This window comes from Hyperolius riggenbachi, chromosome 1 (assembly GCF_040937935.1).
Source record: "Hyperolius riggenbachi isolate aHypRig1 chromosome 1, aHypRig1.pri, whole genome shotgun sequence".
Classification (NCBI taxonomy): domain Eukaryota; kingdom Metazoa; phylum Chordata; class Amphibia; order Anura; family Hyperoliidae; genus Hyperolius; species Hyperolius riggenbachi.
Window position 1 is genome coordinate 247927043 of NC_090646.1, and position 10027 is coordinate 247937069.

Consider the following 10027-nt stretch of genomic DNA (forward strand, 5'->3'; position numbering starts at 1 on the left):
TGTGCTTAGTCGCACCTTAAAGTTCTTGTAATAAAGGACTGCAACTAGAGGAGAGCTCGGGAGAGCAATGCTTAATGTAGAATTTCCATGCAGCATATCACTTGAACAGAGTCTAGATATACCCTATACCCTTGTTCACCCTCCATTTGGATGAAACCTCTTTGCATGTACCTTGCCTAGTGTTGGGCGAACAGTGTTCGCCACTGTTCGGGTTCTGCAGAACATCACCCTGTTCGGGTGATGTTCGAGTTCGGCCGAACACCTGACGGTGCTCGGCCAAACCGTTCGGCCATATGGCCGAACTAAGAGCGCATGGCCGAACGTTCCCCGAACGTTCGGCTAGCGCTGTGATTGGCCGAACGGGTCACGTGGTTCGGACCCGAACGCGCTCTGATTGGCCGAACTGTCACGTGGTTCGGGTAAATAAATACCCGAACCACGTCATATCTCCGCCATTTGTCTGTGGGTTTAGCTTTGGGTAGGCAGGCAGGGTAGTTCGCGCTCCAGCCACGCTAGCCAGGGTCCCCCCTGTCATTGTGTCACTGCTGGGAACAGTAGTACACCGCTTGCTCAGCCACACTATATAGCATTCTGTTTACTGCCACTCTGTGTACCTCGCTCAGCCACACTATATAGCATTCTGTTTACTGCCACTCTGTGTCTGCTGGGAATAGTAGTACACCGCTTGCTCAGCCACACTATATAGCATTCTGTTTACTGCCACTCTGTGTACCTCGCTCAGCCACACTATATAGCATTCTGTTTACTGCCACTCTGTGTCTGCTGGGAATAGTGGTACACCGCTCGCTCAGCCACACTATATAGCATTCTGTTCACTGTTCTGTGTCTGCTTGGAATAGTGGTACACCGCTCGCTCAGCCACACTATATAGCATTCTGTTTACTGTTCTGTGTCTGCTGGGAATAGTGGTACACCGCTCGCTCAGCCACACTATATAGCATTCTGTTTACTGTTCTGTGTCTGCTGGGAATAGTGGTACACCGCTCGCTCAGCCACACTATATAGCATTCTGTTCACTGTTCTGTGTCTGCTGGGAATAGTGGTACACCGCTCGCTCAGCCACACTATATAGCATTCTGTTCACTGTTCTGTGTCTGCTGGGAATAGTGGTACACCGCTCGCTCAGCCACACTATATAGCATTCTGTTTACTGTTCTGTGTCTGCTGGGAATAGTGGTACACCGCTCGCTCATCCACACTATATAGCATTCTGTTCACTGTTCTGTGTCTGCTGGGAATAGTGGTACACCGCTCGCTCAGCCACACTATATAGCATTCTGTTCACTGTTCTGTGTCTGCTGGGAATAGTGGTACACCGCTCGCTCAGCCACACTATATAGCATTCTGTTCACTGTTCTGTGTCTGCTGGGAATAGTGGTACACCGCTCGCTCAGCCACACTATATAGCATTCTGTTTACTGTTCTGTGTCTGCTGGGAATAGTGGTACACCGCTCGCTCAGCCACACTATATAGCATTCTGTTTACTGTTCTGTGTCTGCTGGGAATAGTGGTACACCGCTCGCTCAGCCACACTATATAGCATTCTGTTTACTGTTCTGTGTCTGCTGGGAACAGTAGTACACCGCTCGCTCAGCCAGAGTATATAGCATTGTGTTTACTGCCACTCTGTGTACACCGCTCAGCCAGACTATATACCATTGTTTACTGACACTCTGTGTACACCGCTCAGCCAGACTATATACCATTGTTTACTGACACTCTGTGTACACCGCTCAGCCAGACTATATACCATTGTTTACTGCCACTCTGATTCTGCTGGGAACAGTAGTACACCGCTCGCTCAGCCAGACTATATACCATTGTTTACTGACACTCTGTGTACACCGCTCAGCCAGACTATATACCATTGTTTACTGCCACTCTGATTCTGCTGGGAACAGTAGTACACCGCTCGCTCAGCCAGACTATATACCATTGTTTACTGACACTATATAGCAGACTATATAGCATTGTGTGTACACCGCTCAGCCAGACTATATACCATTGTTTACTGACACTCTGTGTACACCGCTCAGCCAGACTATATACCATTGTTTACTGCCACTCTGATTCTGCTGGGAACAGTAGTACACCGCTCGCTCAGCCAGACTATATACCATTGTTTACTGACACTCTGTGTACACCGCTCAGCCAGACTATATACCATTGTTTACTGCCACTCTGATTCTGCTGGGAACAGTAGTACACCGCTCGCTCAGCCAGACTATATAGCATTGTGTTTACTGCCACTCTGTGTACACCGCTCAGCCACACTATATAGCATTGCGTACTCTGCCAGTCAGTGTGTATATTGCTGGGATCAGTAATACTCCACTCACCGTCAACCACTATATGAGCTCAACATGAGTTCCCCAGAGACCTCCGCTGTGAGCAGCACTCCCAACAACAGCAACAGCCAACGCCCCACGCAAGCTATAACATCCACCCCAGCAGCCAGTGGTCAGCAGCAGCCCTCCCCGGAGGAGAACGTTGTGTCCATCAGTCCGTCGCCAGAGCGATTAATGAGGGCTGCCATTGAGGAGATGATGGGGCCTGATGTGGAGGAGGAGGTCTGGCTCAGGCCAGCATCCCAAGTTAATGTTGAGGACGATGAGGGGTCTGTGTCTGGGGATGTTGGGGTGGCAGAGGTGGTGGGTGGGTCAGACTCAGGAGAAGAGTTGTATGATGAGGATGATGATCGGGACCATCTGTATGTGCCTCAGAGTCCGACCCCGGAAAACATGTTGTATCGTGTGTTTAGGTACTAAAATCTGCGTTCCCTCCCAGTAGTGTTGGGCGAACAGTGTTTGCCACTGTTCGGGTTCTGCAGAACATCACCCTGTTCGGGGTGACTATATAGCAGACTATATAGCATTGTGTTTAATGCCACTCTGTGTACACGGCTCAGCCACACTATATAGCATTGTGTTTACTTCCACTCTGTGTCTGCTGGGAACAGTAGTACACCGCTCACCCGCCACTGTATAGCATTGTGCTCTGTGTCACTGCTGACAATAGTGGTACACCGCTCACCCACCACTGTATAGCATTTCTGTACTGCCACTGTACTGCTGCCAGTCAGCGTGTACTTTAAGGATAAGTGAAATGAGGAAGAAATCCGGTGAAAGAGGGAGGGGCAAGGGAAGAGGTGTTTCCCCTGACGGTTCACGTACAGGCCACAGGGGAGCACCCAAGAAAACCCACTCAATACTGCCCATGTTGTCCAGGACAACAACCCTCACAGATCCAAAAGAACAGGACCAGATAATTACTTGGATGACCTCTCAAGCGTCCAGCAGTGGGTTAAGCAGCACCAGCACATCACGCACGAGGTCCGAGTCCTCAGCCAGTTAAAGTCTGGGCTTTCTTTGAAGACTGCACTGAGGATGTTACCATGGCGATTTGCAAGGTGTGCAAGACCCGCCTGAGCAGGGGGAAAAGTATTAACAACCTCTCCACCACCAGCATGAGCCGCCACATTCTATCCAAACATCCCACTCTGTGGGCAAACGCGGCAGGACAGGGTACCACCAGCAACACTGCCTCCCTTGGGTTCACCAGACTCACCACCAGACCCGCCTCAGCAGCAGCAGTAGCCCAGCCATTGCGTGGTTCACAACATTCACAAACATCAGACGATGCTGACACTGTCACTTTCCGGACTAGTGCTCTTGAGGTCTCCCAGTGTTCATCAAACACAACAACCAACAGCCCTTCGGTGTGCAGCGCTACGGTTGAGTTGTCTGTCTCTGAGATGTTTGAGCACAAGAGGAAATTGCCAGCAAATGACCCCCGGGCCGTGGCAGTAACAGCCAGCCAGCATAGCCAAGCTTCTGGCCTGCGAAATGCTGCCATATCGAGTGGTGGAGACAAACAGCTTCAAGGGCATGATGTCAGTGGCCATCCCACGTTACGTGGTTCCCAGCCGCTACCACTTTGCGCGCTCTGCAGTGCCTGAGTTGCATGAGCACGTGGTCAGCTAAATAACCCGAAGCTTGAAGAATGCCATTGCCTGCAAGGTTCACCTCACCACTGACACCTGGACGAGTGCGTTCGGCCAGGGTCGATACATCTCCCTTACCGCGCACTGGGTGAACCTTGTGGAGCCTGGCAGCGATTCCTCACCTGCTACGGCGCGGGTGTTGCCCACGCCGCAAACAGCTGGATAACAACAGCAGCACCTACCTCTCTGACTCCTTCTCCTCCAACGCATCTCAAAGCTGTACCTCATCCGGAAATGCTAACCCAGCACCAGCAGCAGTAGGATCGTGGAAGCAGTGCAGCACAGCTGTTGGCATGCGTCAGCAAGCGTTGCTGAAGCTGATCTGCCTTGGGGATAAGCAGCACACAGGGGAGGAAATTTGGAGGGGAATAAAGGAACAGACAGATTTGTGGCTGGCACCGCTGGACCTGAAACCGGGCATGAAGCTAGACACCTGGCACAAACTGGCAATGTACGCAATAGAGGTGCTGGCTTGCCCGGCAGCCAGCGTTATGTCGGAACGCTGTTTCAGTGCTGCCGGAGGCATCATCACAGATCGGCGTATCCGCCTCTCCACAGAAAATGCAGACCGTCTGACTCAAATTAAAATGAATCAATCCTGGATTGGAAACGACTACGCAACACTCCTGGACCCCAACCAAGTAACATGACCGATGAACATCTGGGATGGTTTAGCGTTTCCGGTCCCTGTTTATTGAACCTCTCATCTGTATTACATTTATGACTGCATGGCGGCAAAAAGCATTGCTGCTATATCCGCACGCTTTTTGTCCTCATGCAAGGCCTGGGTTGTTGTGTCTCACAAAGCGTGGCCTTCTCCTCCTGCGCCTCCTCCTGTTCCATCACGTGTGCTGCTGCTGCTGCTGCTGCTGCTGGGTTACCGTTGCCGGTCCCTGTTTATGGAACCTCTTATCTTTATTACATTTATGACTACATGGCGGTACAAAGCATGCTATCCGCACGCTTTTTGTCCTCATGCAAGGCCTGGGTTGTTGTGTCTCACAAAGCGTGGCCTTCTCCTCCTGCGCCTCCTCCTGTTCCATCACGTGTGCTGCTGCTGCTGCTGCTGCTGCTGGGTTACCGTTGCCGGTCCCTGTTTATGGAACCTCTTATCTTTATTACATTTATGACTACATGGCGGTACAAAGCATGCTATCCGCACGCTTTTTGTCCTCATGCAAGGCCTGGGTTGTTGTGTCTCACAAAGCGTGGCCTTCTCCTCCTGCGCCTCCTCCTGTTCCATCACGTGTGCTGCTGCTGCTGCTGCTGCTGGGTTACCGTTGCCGGTCCCTGTTTATGGAACCTCTTATCTTTATTACATTTATGACTACATGGCGGTACAAAGCATGCTATCCGCACGCTTTTTGTCCTCATGCAAGGCCTGGGTTGTTGTGTCTCACAAAGCGTGGCCTTCTCCTCCTGCGCCTCCTCCTGTTCCATCACGTGTGCTGCTGCTGGGTTAGCGTTGCCGCGTGGTCCCTGTTTATTGAACCACTTATCTTTATTACATTTATGACTGCATGGTGGTACAAAGCATGCTATCCGCACGCTTCTTGTCCTCATGCAAGGCCTGGGTTGTTGTGTCTCAAAGCGTGGCCTTCTCCTCCTGCGCCACCCTCCTCCTGTTCCATCACGTGTGCTGCTGCTGGGTTAGCATTACCGGTCCCTTTTCCTGGAACCTCTTATATGTATTACATTTATGACTGCATGCCGACAAAAAGCATGTTACCTGTGCAAAGAAAACAGACATTTCCCGCATTTAAAAGACAGTTTTCCCTTTGAAACTTTAAAATCGATTTTCTCAAAAACTATAAGCTCTTTTTGCTAAATTTTTTTTTCCTCTTGTACCCACTCCCAAGGTGCACATACCCTGTAAATTTGGGGTATGTAGCATGTAAGGAGGCTTTACAAACCACAAAAGTTCGGGTCCCCATTGACTTCCATTATGTTCGGAGTTCGGGTCGAACACCCGAACATCGCGGCCATGTTCGGCCTGTTCGGCCCGAACCCGAACATCTAGATGTTCGCCCAACACTAACCTTGCCCCAGAAGTTACCTTTTTTCAGAGAGCGACCACATCCAATAACACCCGAAAATATCTGACTGGAGGCAAAATGATACACTCAACTTGCTCATTTGGTTGGTTGCCTCATTGCAACCCTTGTTTGTGAGTACCATTCTTTACATAACCTCTTCTCATTCTTCTTGCGTACTGCACCATTTTGGGCTACTGTCCTCTCTGTGTTTTTTTGAAGGTGATCTGCCATCCTATCTTACCCTCTACTAACAGGAAGTGACTAAATTGCTTTAAAATGGACAAACACAGCATTAAGGCAACAGAACAAGTCGGATCATTAATCTAAATAAATCCTAGTGACAGGTAGCTTTCATTATACAGAAGGACCTTTTTTTTTCATCATCATGATCAATGTTTTCTGTATTAGGCCTAGACCTACAATCATCTTTCTCTATCTCACACCTCTTCTTTACAAAGTGCAACATTGGCTCATCCTTCCAAAGAAGATCTAGTAGAAAATAAAAGGGAAAAAGTAGAAGTCTAAAAAAAATGTCTGCTTAATCCACATAATTTATCCACCTTATTTAATACAAATGCCATCTGGAAAGCCAGCAATCACCCCCACATGATATGCAGCAATCATTCCCACATATGAAATACAGCAATCAACCCCCGCATGCAATGCAACAGTTATTCCCTATAGCTATGCAAATCACCCTCACATATGGAATACAACAATCCCCCCTATGTATGAAATGCAGCAATCAACTCCCACATGAAATCCAGCAATCACCCACACATATGAAAAGCAGCAATTCACCCTACATATGAAATGCTGCAATCAACTCCTAAATGGAATGCAGCAATCACCACCTTATGTGAAATGCAGCAATCTCCCTAAATATTAAATGCAGCAATCAGCTTCACATGAAAGGCAGCAATCACCCTCCATGCATTGCAACAGTTATCTCCCATATCTTTGCAATCATCCCACATATGAAATGCAGCAGTCAGCTCCCATTGGAAATGCAGCAATCAGCCCCCCATATGCAATGAAACAGATATTCCCTATATCTATGCAATCACCCTCACATATGAAATGCAGCAATCCCCCTTACATATGAAATGTAGCAATCAACTCTCACATAAAATGCAGAAATCAACCCCACATATGGAATGCAGGAACCATGAAATGCAGCAAACCCCCCACATATGAAATGCAGCAATCACCCCGACACATAAAATGCAACAATCAGCTTTACATGAAAGGTAGAAATCACCCTCCATGCATTGCAACAGTTATCCCCTATGCAGGGGCGTAGCTAGAAATGACTGGGCCCCATAGCAAAAAAAAAATATGCCCCCCCCCCGACCTTCCAACCCCACAAACTTCGGACCTCTCACCCAAACATTTTGTGGGGAAATCTGATTTCCCCACAAAACGCAACCAGATTGTCGGCAGATTTCCCCACAATATGCAACCAGATTGTTGGCAGATTTCCCCACAAAACGCAACCAGATTGTCGACAGATTTCCACACAATATGCAACCAGATTGTCGGCAGATTTCCCCACAAAATGCAACCAGATTGTCGGCAGATTTCCCCAAAAAATGCAACCAGATTGTTGACAGATTTCCCCACAAATTGCAACCAGATTGGCGGCAGATTTCCCCCACAAAAATGCAACCAAATTGGCAGCAGATTTCCCAAAATAATGCAACCAGATTGTCGGCAGGTTTTCCCACAAATTGCAACAAGATTGTCGGCAGATTTCCCCACAAATTACAACCAGATTGGCGGCAGATTTCCCAAAAAAATGCAACCAGATTGGCATTAGATTTCCCCCCAAAAATGCAACCAGATTGGCATTAGATTTCCCCCAAAAAATGCAACCAGATTGTCGGCAGATTTTCCCACAAAATGCAACCAGATTGTCTGCAGATTTCCCCATAAAATGCAATCAGATTATTGCCAGATTTTCCAACAAAATGCAATCAGATTGTCGCCAAATTTCACCAAGAAAATGCAATCAGATTGTCGCCAGATTTCCCCACAAAATGCAGTATATGTAGCCAGGTCTATAGTGGGATAACATTAATTACTTGGATGGAGGGTGGTTGGGCAGGCTGGCACGCTATTTGCGGTGCAGTCACTGCACTGGGTAGGCAGTTAGGTAGCTTGGTGGGAGGGTAGGCAGATAGGTAGCTAGGTGGCAGGGTAGGCAGATAGCTAGATGGGTAGGCAGTTAGGTAGAAGGGTAGGCAGATAGGTAGCTGGGTAGCAGATAGGTAGCTGGGTGGCAGGGTAGGCAGTTAGGTAGCTGTGTGACAGTGTAGGCAGATAGCTAGTTGTGCGGCAGGGTAGGTAATTAGGTAGCTGGGTGGCAGGGTAGGCAGATAGGTAGCTGGGTGGCAGCCTGGCAGGGTAGGCAGTTAGGTAGCTGGGTGGAAGGGTGTGCAGTTAGGTAGCTGGGTGGAAGGGTGTGCAGTTAGGTAGCTGGGTGGGCAGTTAGGTAGCTGGGTGGGAGGGCGGGCAGTTAGGTAGCTGGGTGGGAGGGTGGGCAGTTAGGTGGGCGGGTGGGCAGTTAGGTAGCCTCGGTTAGGCAGCCGGGTGGGCGGTTAGGCGGCTCCGGTTAGGCAGCTGGGTTGGCAGTTAGGCAGCTGGGTGGATGGTTAGGCAGCTGGGTGGGTGGTTAGGCAGCTGGGTGGGAGGGTGGTTAGGCGGCTGGGTGGGTGGGTGGTTAGGCGGCTGGGTGGTTGGTTAGGGCTGGGTGGGCGGTTAGGCAGCGGGGTGGGTGGCTGGGTGGGCGGTTAGGCAGCGGGGTGGGTGGCTGGGTGGGCGGTTAGGCAGCTGGGTGGATGGCTGGGTGGGCGGTTAGGCAGCTGAGTGGGTGGCTGGGTGGGTGGGTGGTTAGGCAGCTGGATGGGTGGGTGGGTGGTTGATTAGGCAGGTGGGTGGGTGGATAATTAGGCAGCTGGGTGGCTGGGTAATTAGGTAGCTGGGTGGGTGGGCTTTGTGCTGGTAGTTAGGCAGCTGGGTGGGTGGGTAATTAGGCAGCTGGGTTGGTGGGTAATTAGGCAACTGGGTTGGTGGGTAATTAGACAGCTGGGTGGGTGGGTAATTAGGCAGCTGGGTGGGTGGGTAATTAGGCAGCTGGGTGGGTGGGTAATTAGGCAGCTGGGTTGGTGGGTAATTAGGCAGCTGGGTGGGTGCTGGTAATTAGGCAGCTGGGTGGGTAATTAGGCAGCTGGGTGGCTGGGTAATTAGGCAGCTGGGTGGGTAATTAGGTGGGTGGGTGGTGGTAATTAGGCAGCTGGGTGGGTGGGTAATTAGGCAGCTGGGTGGGTAATTAGGCGGCTGGGTGGGTGGCTAATTAGGCAGCTGGGTGGGTGGGTAATTAGGCAGCTGGGTGGGTGGCTAATTAGGCAGCTGGGTGGGTGGCTAATTAGGCAGCTGGGTGGGTGGCTAATTAGGCGGGTGGGTGATTAGGCAGCTGGGTGGGTGGGTGATTGGGCGGGTGGTTTAGTGGGGTAGGGGCTCGACTTCTATCCCCCCTGCCTCACCTGGAGTCCGGGGTCCCCCCTCCTTTTACGAGTGGTGGCGGGAGGTGCGGCATATTCAGCAGGCTCTGGCGAGGTAATCAGCCGCTAGAGGTTCAGCTGCCTCCGGGCTACGGTGTCTCCTCTGTATGCCGCGCGCAATAAACCAGGAAGCAGTGCGCGCAGCATACAGAGGAGACAGTAACCTGGAGGCAGCTGGACCTCTAGCGCCTGATTATCCCGCCAGAGCCTAGTGAATATGCCGCACCTCCCGCCGCTCGTAAAAGGAGGGGGGCCCGCCGAGGTGAGGGAGGGGGCCGGGGCCCCGGCATGGCAGGGCAGGTTAATAGAAAAATAAAAAAAATAAAAAGTCCTCTCAGGCAGCTGCAGGCCCCCTGTGACTTAGGGCTTCCGCGGGGCCCCATAGCAACGCTATGGCTGCTAT